Below are 11807 nucleotides of genomic sequence, written 5' to 3'. Positions count from 1 at the left end.
GTCTTCGAGGCCAAAAACCAGGAAAATCCCAAATCTCAAAACACCAATGCAGAAATTCTAGTGAAAAACGGCAACATATGGACACCCTGAGCGCCCCACCTCCCCAAACCACACAGAATTCACAGCTGCATATGGGGCAGCTTCCTCTGGGAAAAGCCAAACAACCCCCAAAAAACAAAAACAAAAACAAAGAAACAAAACCACAAACAAAAAACCCAAAACCCCAAACTGCCCAGAGATGGCAGGGCGCCTGGGAGTGGAGAGGCACCCATGGCAGCAGACAGGAGAGGCTGGGACACGGTGTCCCCAAACCCCTTCTCCGTGAGACTCAGTCCTGGAGCTCAAAACCTGGGGCCGCCCCACATCGGGCACCCCCAACTTTGAAGACCTGCACCTGAGGGTCGAGCTCCCAGAACATCTAGCTTTGAGAACCACTGGGGCCCCGGCGCCCAGCCCCGCGGCGGGAGGACTCACCTGGTGGCGGCGGCGTGGAGGCCATGCGGGCTGGAGCGGCGGGCAGAGGCGGGTGCGGCTGCAGAGCCTCGTCCACACCCGGAGCCTGCTGGATGCTCCCACGGTGGAGGGCCAGCAGGTGCCACCGTCTCGCTTCCCCTCCCCCTTGCACCCGGGGGCGCCATGTTTCCTCCTCGGTTGTTGTTTTCCCAGGGTGCCAGTATCATCTCCCACAGGGGAGCTGGCACACACGTCTGGTGGCCGGGGGTCGGGGCTTAGGCTCGTGGGTCCCACAGAGCTAGAGCCAACGGCGAAAGGGTTCTTAAACAGCCACCGCGACCCTGGCAAGACAAGAAGCAACAGACTCAGGAGCTCAGTCTTCCTGGGAGCGAGGCCTGTGCGCCGCCCACAGCTGCAGCCTGTTGGATGGGCTTCCGATGGAAGACGCATCTCAGGTGCTGCCTGTGATGGGCTCCAGCATCCTCATGGGCGGGCACCATCTTCACCCGCTCTACCCGCTGCCAGGCTGCAAGGTGCTACTACCTCCTGGAGGGGAGGTTTACAGGCATCTGGTGTCCCCCGTCTTTGCAGTTCCTGCCCAGGGATGCCCCTTGATCACAGGGTCCTGGTAGCCATGGGGGCTCGTGGTCCTGGGTCCCATGAGACTGTAAAGGTTGAAGAAGATCTTTCTTAGCTGGTCACCACCCCAGGGCACTGCACAGCAGCCCACTGAGACATTCCACTACCCCAGCCCTCTTGTTTGTCCTAGAGCTTTGGCCTGAAGGACAGGGCTTTCGGTTTGGCACACATGTACAGGCCTAAACATTTCAAACTATATTACCAAGCAATAATAATCAAAACAGTATGGTACTGGCATAAAGCAGAACATCGATCTATGGGAAAGAATAGAGAGCTCAGAAATATACCCATGCATATAAGGCTAATTCATTTATGACAAAGTAAGCAAGAATATGCAATGGAGAAATGACAGTCTCTTCAATAAATGGTGTTGGAAACATTGGACAGTTACATGCAAAAGAATGAAAAGTGGGCCACTATATTACAGCATACACAAAAATTAACTCAAAAGGGATTAAAGACTTGAACGTAAGGACTGAAATCATAAACCCATAGAAGAAAACATATGTGATAAGCTCCTTGACGTGTCTTGATAACTTTTTGGATTTGAAACCATAAGCCAAGGCATTAAAAGCAAAAATAAACAAGGGGACTACACCAAACTAAAAAGTTACACAGCAAAGGAAACCACAAAATGAAAAGACAACTTACTGAATGGGAGAAAATATTTGCCAATTATATATCTGATAAGGGGCTCATATCCAAAATATATAAAGAGCTCATACAATTCATTAGCAAAATAACAACAGAAACAACAAACAAAAAACAAAACAAGCAAAAAAAAACCCCCGATACAATTTAAAAATAGCAAAGATGATCTGAATAGACATTTTTCCATAGAAGACATACAGATGGCCAATAGGCACATGAAAGGAGACTCAATATCACTAATCATCTGGGAAATGCAACTCAAATCTTCAAGAGCTGTTCATTCTAAGATAAAAGCCATTCCTACTGGGTATAAATTGCCGATCTGTACGAAATTTCATATTTATCCCTGTCAGTTATCATCCATGTCTCCTGCCTATGTTATTCATGTTTTACAAGCTAGTTTTACACTCAAGATGAATATAGAATTGTTTTCTACACTTTTCGGTCCAATTTACATATACACTCTCCTTTGTCATTCTCTTAAAGATAATGGTGAGAAGAGTTTAAAAATTAAAATAAAGATTCTTCATATGAAAAGCAAATCTGAATAAATGGGACAATTGAGGAACAGATTTGCACTTCTTTTTTCTTTTCCCTTTTTTTTTTAAAGTCCCTTGGAGTTGATATTGATAAAATGTGAACTAAAAAATTAAGCATTTGGACAAATTTTAATTTTTTCCCATTGAACATATATTTTGCCACAAAGAACATGCATTCAGTTCTTTTCTGTTTCATTGATTATACTGAAATAGGGCATCTGGTTGGGATGTTTACTTTATGCTAATGATGCCTATTAGAAATACAGAATCTTCAGAGCCTATATATATATATATATATACATACAGGGATGGACTAAATCGGTGATGGGCATTAAGGAGGGCACATTTTTGGGATGAGCACTGGGTGTCAGATGTAAGAGATGAATCACTGCGTTCTACTCCAGAAACCAACACTGCCCTGTATGCTAACTAACTTGAATTTAATTTAAAACCAAACCAACCAACCAAACAAACAAACAAAAACCAAAAAAAAACCTAAACAAACAGTGGTTAACTTTGAGTCCTCCAGCGATTTCAGCACTTTGCAAGTGCTTACCATAAATCATCTCTTTTAAGCAGCAAACACAAGACAAAGTAACTTGGAATAATCTTTTTTTTTTAAATAAAGGTACTAAGTTGTTCTATACCACTGCCAAAGTTGATCTAGTAAGTTAGATCATTACTAATTTGTCACTTCACATTTTGCATTTTGATAGCTATTAATTTGAAATTCCTAACAGAGAATTTTATTTCTCAAATATTATATGAATCATTTTTTCTATATTGATAAAGGAATCTTAACTGGATCATTGTGTTTGAGTTCAAGTCAATGTCTGTAAAGTGAAAAAGAAATAGTGCTGAATACATATTTTTGAGGAGTGTGGGCATCGGATCTGGTTAAAGACAAGAATATATTTCTTGATCTTAATATAGGAGCACGGGACCACTAGAATTGGATTTTGGTACATCATGTTACTAGTACTTTAGATATCAATTGTATTTTGTTCTCTTTTTTTTTTTTTTTAACTCAACTGGTATAATAAAAACGGCATTGGGTAGTGTTTTTCAATGTGTTCTGAATGTGCCAGTCATTGGAGGCTGGCCAATATCCATGAGCCATGAGTACATATAAAAAATAGCATCATCTCTCTACACGTGAAGTATGGAGAAACTCCCCTAAGCATTTAATCTATTAACTTTAAGGGCTATGTTTGTCCTAAGAATGTTGATACAGAGCTTAAACATGAAGTCACGTTGACAGGAAGTATTCCCTGTTACATGGCTGTTAGTACTGCAGTGATAATTTGATTAGGAAATCAATCTTTAAGTGCATATTTTGCTTTGCTTTATCTGGAAATAGTTTCCACTCTCATTTTGTGCCAAAGACTAAATGAATATTTACGCAAAATATCTCTGTTTTAAGAGTCTCTTGGTTCCTTAGATACCCAATTTTGGAAAAGGGCTTATTTGAGTTATAAATTATAAAAATGAATGTGGTAGTTATAGTGTGATACCGAAGGGCTCTTCCTAACAGCTAGTGTTGATGCCTGTCTCCACTACTTAGCACTTCTGTGATCTTTGACAAGCTACCAAAACCCCTCAAATCTCTTTCCTTATCTGTAATGCAGGACTCAATAGAAGCAAATTCTTCAGAGGTTGGGAATATTACATGAAAATGTATACAAGGGATTTTGGGTAGCATTTGGTACATTGTAAATAATAAGAAAATTCTTTAAAGTTACCAACTAGCTCCCCAAAGTATCTCAATTTTTAAAGGCAGTATTCTATAAAAATCTAGCACATGTTTTGCTTCCATATTTGAAAGGAAGTAAAAAAAAAAAAACAAAAAAACAGATTTTCTCCTCAATCTTATATTTAGGAATTTAGAAAACAGAATCCTTTCTGGCTGAGAAATTAAGAACCATTTCAATCAGATTGAAGTGGCCCTTCTTGAACGAGACGACCCTCACATTGTCTGAGAGAGCACTATCGTACATTTCCCATGTGGGACAGCAAGCTTTGTATGGCTTGGATGATGTCATATTTCCTTTTTTTTTTTTTTCACACAGAACCTATACCCAGTGCTTTGTGTCAAGTGGATACCCAATAAGTCACTCTAAAGTCCACTGCATTGTCCTTGCCTCTTAATCCTATGTAATGTTTAAACTGGTTCATGTTTTAAAGCCTTACATTCTCATATGGAACACTTTAAGGTGGCAGACCTTAGTCTACAAAGTACTCCTCTTCAGAACCAATTACAGTGTCTACAGTGAACAAAATATCTTGCATGGAAATATCTGTCACTATTTCTTTAGAACAGAGTGAAGTAAACTAGAGAACTTTGCTTTCCTTAGGTGGGGGCAGAAAAAAAAACGGAGCATCCTATTAAATAAGGACATGTTTTGTGTATTAGTTTGCTAGGACTTCCATAATTAAGTGCCTGGGGGGGAGGGGCTCAAACAACAGACATTTATTTCTCACCATCTGGAAGCTGAAGTCCAAGATCAAGGTGTGGACCGGGTTTTCTTCTGAGGTCTCTCTCCTTGGCTGTAGGTGGCTGTCTTCTCACTGTGTGAGAAGGAAAACATGGTATTTCCTCTGTGCTTACCTGTGTCCCAATGTCTGGTTGTTATGAGGACACCAGTCATATTGGATTAGGGCCTATCTATAAGACTTCTTTTATCTTATTTACTTCTTCAAAGGCCTTATCTTCAAATATAGTCACAATCTGAGGTACTGTGGATATGGGCTTCACATAGGACTTTGAGAGGAAGGATCATTCAGCTATAAAACTATGTTATGTAGTATTGCTGGAATATAGCATGGAAGCCACTGTACTATAGCAAACAGCCATTTGTTACTCTCAAGAACTTGCTGAGTGTCTCACACTGAGCCACAGGTAGAATCTTATTCTGATTTTATCTTCAAGCCAAGGGCCCTGTCTCTTCATTTGTCCGTTAGTGTCATCTCTTCAATGTAATAGGAGGGGGAAGGGTGGTGACAAGGGTTTGGAAGCTGTTGTTTGGGTGCATGAGGGTCATTTTGGTCACAGTAAGAGCAAGGACAAATCGCATGAAGTGGTGAAGAAAGTGAAAGAAGCGTACATGCTGAAATGCAATGAATGTGAAACATTATTGGGTGAAATACAGTGAGGGAGGTGTTGGTTGAGTTGAGAGAGCCTGGAGAAGAAATGCAGACAATGTGTGACCGTATGCAAAGAGCATCCAGAAGCCACAGGGGTTTTGAAGCAATGGAAGTAGTGATAGGACTCTCATTTTTTAAAATTGTTATTTATGAATAATCAGTCATGTTAATGATTCTGCTTCTTTCAGTGAAATTTTCATACTTTACATCATTACTTTATTCACCTATTTCTGAACTGAATTCATGAAAGTGATAAAATGGCAGGCGCAACCAAAGTAAACTTGAGACAGAGGCAGAGCAGAGGAGGAGATAGTTCATTATCCTATGACAATCCTTTTTTTAACAGAAACATAACTGACTTGATGAAATCAGATGTCTATCTAGTCAAAATATCAATAACTCGCTCACTCCTCATTTTAAATACATTTTAATGATAATTGGTCAGATGACACACCAGGGAACATTAACAAGATAGTGGTCTGGGTCATTGGAATCAGCCTCTTGGTATTAAAATTAGCATAACAGAGCCTACAGGACATATTGGCATTTGTTTATATTTGAATAGATATATCATTTCGTTGAGAATAGCTTGTATGACTTTTAAGGTGATGGGGACATAGATGTGACTTATGTGTTAGATGTATTGATTCATTCAATGCTATCTTGCATCTGTATTTTGAGGCCTGTTCCCGTTAAGTACGGTTACCTAGGACAAGCAATGGAAGAACTTCTCAACATACACATTCCACTCAGAAACACTATTTTTCATAGTGTGTTCAGAGGAAACGAACCAATGATGTTCTTCCCAGGAAAGGAATTCCAGCCACATGAGTTCAGAAACCTATCCCGATACTTAGAGTTTCATAATAAACATTAGCTATGAGTCGTTCTCCATCACAGAAGTCTGTTTAACTCTTTAAGATGTGGGACACTGTGCCTATCTTTGCTTAGTGTTTGATGGAGCTTACGTTTTCCAAATCAGATAGAAGAATAAATATAATTATAACATGGCATATATAGAGATACAGATATAAAAATAATGATTAGTCATTTAACATACCTATCTATATATCTGATCTAACTACCTATCATCCATTTATCTTCATCTTCCAAATGTATTTTTCTTGGCATCTTGACAGACCTTCATGAATTGTAGTGATTGTTACTCCCCAGGATGAACATTCTTTCAAAAGACATTATTTGCAGTGTTTCCTTTCTACTATCATCCTAGCTGTTGAGTCTCCTGTCTTTACTTACGTCAAAATGCCATCCCATTAATTGTAAGTCCTGTATATCAGCACTTCAGATACCTGGATTATATTTAGTGGATATAAAAATGCCCCTTTCCTTGTTTATGTCCTAACTTTTTTGCATCAAATACAATCATAGATGTAGGGTAAAACTGTGCTCTCTGGCTTTTTTAAAATTTTTGGTCCCATTGCAATAGTTGCAGATATTCAAAATCACAACTCATGCTATTAATTTCAGCTGATATTTTCAACTCTCTTAACCCAGCACTTACATCCGACAGCTGTAAAGGCTTTCAGCCATAATAAATCTCTGCCTGACTTCCCAAAGCAAACAGTGTTGAGGAGAGTGATCCCTCCAATAACATTTTGTCAGCTCAAATCACCACCACAACATAAGTGATTCAGACAGTCTGAACTGACTCCAGGCTTCTCAACCTCCGGTCCTTATTTCCTATTTTCTTTTACTTATGACCTGTTCTTAATATTCCAAAGACTCTGAAAATACTGTATTCATTCCCCGAGACTGGCTGAGTGCCCATTTAACAAGGTTTTTTTTCTTTCTCTCTCTGAGAGGATTCTGCCTCATGGCCTGCTTAATCTAGTCAGTTTGAAAATCAAGTTTATTCAAACAGGTCCGCTGATTTGGGGGAGGGGGGGGATGAGTAAACTGTAATTCTAGAAAATTAAAATTTTAATGGTACATCTCTACCCTTGGAAAGTAGTGGAAACAAAAGTAAGTTTCAATATGCTCGAAATTAATTCCAGAGACTGTGATGTCCATGTAGTATATCCCTCTCAATTGTGCACATCATAATGTGTTGAGTGAATGAATGAACTTCCTGGAGTTGAGTTCCATGAACAGAAGTTAGGTCAAGTCGTGTGAGCCTGGTAGAGAAGTGTACATGTTACCTAAACCCATGCTTTTCACAGTAATGAAACAACTAGGAGCATAGAGGGTTTGAATCAGATCCATTTTCAACTCCTGGCTCTGCATCATGGCCACAGGCACACAGGCCTCCTGGTGCCTCCTCTGTAAACCAGGGGTATCATCACCTGCTCAATCAAATAAAACAGAGTTGGTTTGCTTTTCCTTGCTGCTAGAAATATCTGTGTTTTAACCCAGACTAAGCTATTGAATTGGGTCAAAGTGTTGCCCCCAAACAACAGGAAAACATAAAATTTTCCAAATAACTCAGCCACTGTAGATTTTCCACAGGTTGAGTGAGATATAACTGACATATAACATTGTATTCGTTTAAAGTGTACTACATAATAATTTGACATTTCTCCTTCTCTCTCTCTTTCTCTCTCTCTCTCTCTCTGTCTTTCTCCACACACACACACACACACACATACATATACATATATATATATATATATGTATATATTGGGAAATGGTCTGCACAGCAAGTTTAGTTAGAATCTATCACTTTATATGGTTGTAATGCTTTTTTCTTGTGAAGAGAATGTTTAAGATGTACTCTCTCTGTAGATCTTTGAACAACTCTGGCTAAAACTGAGCACCTTTCTCCTCCCAACTATGGACTACTTCTGAAAAACATATCTTGGTATTTTTCATTGTTTTACTTAAATCACATGACCATATCTATTGTTTTTATTACTCCAATGCTAAAATAATTTCATTAATTAGATGCTTGCACATCATGGATACTAGTTTATTTAAATATTAGATAAGCACAAGGTAAATATTATTCTAGGACTCTTTTACAAATAAGAATTTTAAATATCAGGCAATTTAAGAGCAAATAGCTATATAAGAAAGAAAATTTTGAGGTAGGTTTTGTGTCCAGATATAATCATTAGAAAAGTGTTTTGGATTTTTTTGTTTGTTTGGTTTTGGTTTTGGTTTTACTACTATCCAACACTGATTTTGGAATAAAGCTCAGAAATCATTTAAGGGTCTAGCATGCATATAGTGTAATGACTAAGGGCGTGGGCCCTTGAGACTGAGTGCCAGGACTCAAATTCCCAATTCAGTCCTTGTGAGCTTTACTAATAACGCATATATTTAATCCCTCTGGGCTTTTAATTCTTTCAACTATACATTACAGATAATTAATAGTCAAAGGATTTTTACATGATTTAATGAGCTAATACATTGCTCATTAACAACACTTGACACATAAAAATTTCTCCCAGACTACTGTTAGCATTTTTTATTTTTAGCCAAAACAACAAAATCAACAACAGCGCACACACACACACACACACACAAACACACACACACACACAAACACACACACACACACATCCTGAGCACTAGAAAGTTCAGTGGCTTTGCCTAAGGTCACACGACTAGTTCATAAGAGAGACTGTATATCACTTGGAACTTCAGAGCCATATTGCGTTCATTATTCAATAATAAATACACGTTGTTTATTATGAGCATCATGTGAGGGGTTGGAAAGGAATGACAAGTAAAACATATGATGACATTAGATCTTCTGGCCTCATTTGGAAAAAAAAAAAACTATAATTACATAAGCAAATGGTATCATGTATGTGGATGCTGGTACATGAAACACACAGAGGGCAACAGGGTACCTCGAGGAACTACCCCAATGTCAGAGAAAGTTCGTGAACAAAGTGACCTCTAAGCAACCATGAAAAAAAGGATGTCTAGCGTTAGGCAAAGTGGCAAGAATATTTACACAATTTCACTGTATCAAACCTACCACTATTTTCACATCTAGAAAACCACTAAAGATCACAGATCCTCCGAAAAATTGCAAGCCTATGATAATTCTAGAAGCTCTATAATTTGAATAAAATGATTACAAAACACATAACTTCCTGAATTTTTTAAAGGATTAATGACTGTTTATAGAATTCTAGGCAATGCCTTTTCAAACCCGGGCCGTCTAAGTGCAAAGTGTGATTAATAACCCTGTGAGGCTAAAATGTTTGATGATATGGAGAAAAGTAGTAAGTTGCTACTGTGGTACAAATGGACTTGGAATGTAGCAGAATGGACATTGGAAAGAACTAAAAACACGCATTGTTACTTCTTTGGCTCCAGTTGTTAAAAATACACTTAAACTTTTTTGTTTGTTTAAGGAACAACTCTGTGTTCTCAAATAGTTGAAACTAAGCGTCAACTTATTCTGGTTTTGGACACCTCAACTTTACTGAATCTTTAGCAAATATAATGGAGGTTGGGGGCCTTGGCAGTGACTACGGGGAGAAACCTATAATGCTCAAGATAAGAGTTTTGCTGATAGACCAATCTAGACTTTCATCTCTCATGAATTACAGTAGTTCCCTTTTAACTTCGGGATCCTTAACTTGTGGACACACAGCCCATCAGACAAGGCAATAATTCTGTTAAAGATATCTCATTTTGGTTTTTCAGAGCACTGAGAGTAACAGTAGAATTTGTGTCACATTCCACTTTGTAAATACACTAGGTAACTAGATAATTGAATCTGGTTTTCTTCCATTTATTCCCTGTATGTCAGTGAATACTAGTTCAATGGTTCCTTTCTTTCCCAAATTCATATGTCGTATATAGAATCTGATGTTGTTCTATGATGATTAAAACAGTTTAGTTTATGCCAAATTTAAAAAAAAAGGGGGGGTGGGACAGCCCAAGACGATTAAATTAGAAATAAAGAATAAAACCTTTCCGCCAAACACTTGGTTCACAGCATGCCAGTGATATTTAAGATGCCATTCCACTCCAAAAAATTATTACATTTATTGTATCCATTTCATAAATCTAAAGTCAGACACTAAACTACATATAATGGAAAAGGGTCAAACATTTATAACTTTATAACAAATTAACAACTCTTTATATCTCTGAAAAGTTTATCATGCCTTCAACAGGAAGTGTATGCTAAGAGACGTTTTAGCTTTTCCTATTTTATTCCTTTGTTCATAAAAAACAATAGCAATACTAATGAAAGAATTAAATACTTAATACTTCTATAGCCCTTTTTATATACCAGACACTGTTCTAAGCACTTTACATGGAACAATGCAATTATCATCACATGGTCCAATGAGCTATCTTTATTTTACAGTAGGGAAGCTGAGGCACAAAGATTAGATAAATTGCCCATCAATGTATTCCATAGCAAAAGCCAAGGCTACCAACAGATCACCTAACATGCCAATACATTTTGTACAAGAATGAACCTGGGGCGGAATCCATTATTCCATTAAACCATTAAATCCATTAAACAATTACGCAAGGTTTCCATGGCCCAGTGCAACAAGGACAATATATTATGTGAGGGTGGCTTATAAACATGAGCTCACTTCCCTCAGCTCTTTGTTTATATGTTGTCCCCTAAGGGAAGCTTTTCCTGATACCCTCTTTGAAATGACCCCCTTCCCAGCTTCCCTATTCTCTTCTCTGATTTATTTTCGTCCAAAGTCTTTCTCATAACTACTGGAGGTGTTTTCATATTTTTAAAAGAAATTATGCATCTCTTTGCACTAGAACACAAGCCTCATGAGGACAGCATTCTTCAGCTGATGCCTCGCACAGTGCCTGGATAAATAGTCGATGTTTCCTAAGTGTGAGTGGAATGGATGGATAGGTTGAATAAGTTAGCAATCTTTCCTAATCATATAAATATCATGGAGATTATTTTTGCCTCCATGTAGTCAGACTTTCATTATTTAATCCTGCAAGATATTTTCTCTTCAGTGATAGTTCCTTGTACATTAGTAGGGAGCCTCAAATGATAATTTAATTTATTTCTGTCATTGGATAAAGTTAAACTTTGGAAATGTTGTTCCTTGAACCTCTGGAGACTTTCTCTGCTAATCCTTTGCCAGGATCGTGTTCCGTTGGTCAACTTCAACACCTACCTCTACTAATAACAAGGAAAAGGAGGAAGAAAAAAGAATGTTGATCCTTCCTTCCTTTCCTTCCTTCCTTTCCTTCTTTCCTTCCTTCCTTCCTTCCTTCCTTCCTTCCTTCCTTCCTTCCTTCCTTCCTTCCTTCCTTTCTCACTTCCCATCTTTGCTTTTTCCTATCTACTTATTCTTTTCTCCCTCCCCAAGGTCTTCCTATTGTAAAGCACTGTGCAAATCAATTTTCTCAAGTGATGCAACATGTAGGCTTCCCGTCCACTTGAATTAATTCATGGATTCATAA

Source organism: Hyaena hyaena, unplaced genomic scaffold, assembly GCF_003009895.1.
Source record: "Hyaena hyaena isolate Hyena2069 unplaced genomic scaffold, ASM300989v1 scaffold_338, whole genome shotgun sequence".
Classification (NCBI taxonomy): Eukaryota; Metazoa; Chordata; class Mammalia; order Carnivora; family Hyaenidae; genus Hyaena; species Hyaena hyaena.
The sequence above is the reverse complement of the archived record's forward strand: the minus strand, read 5'-3'. Positions refer to the sequence as shown.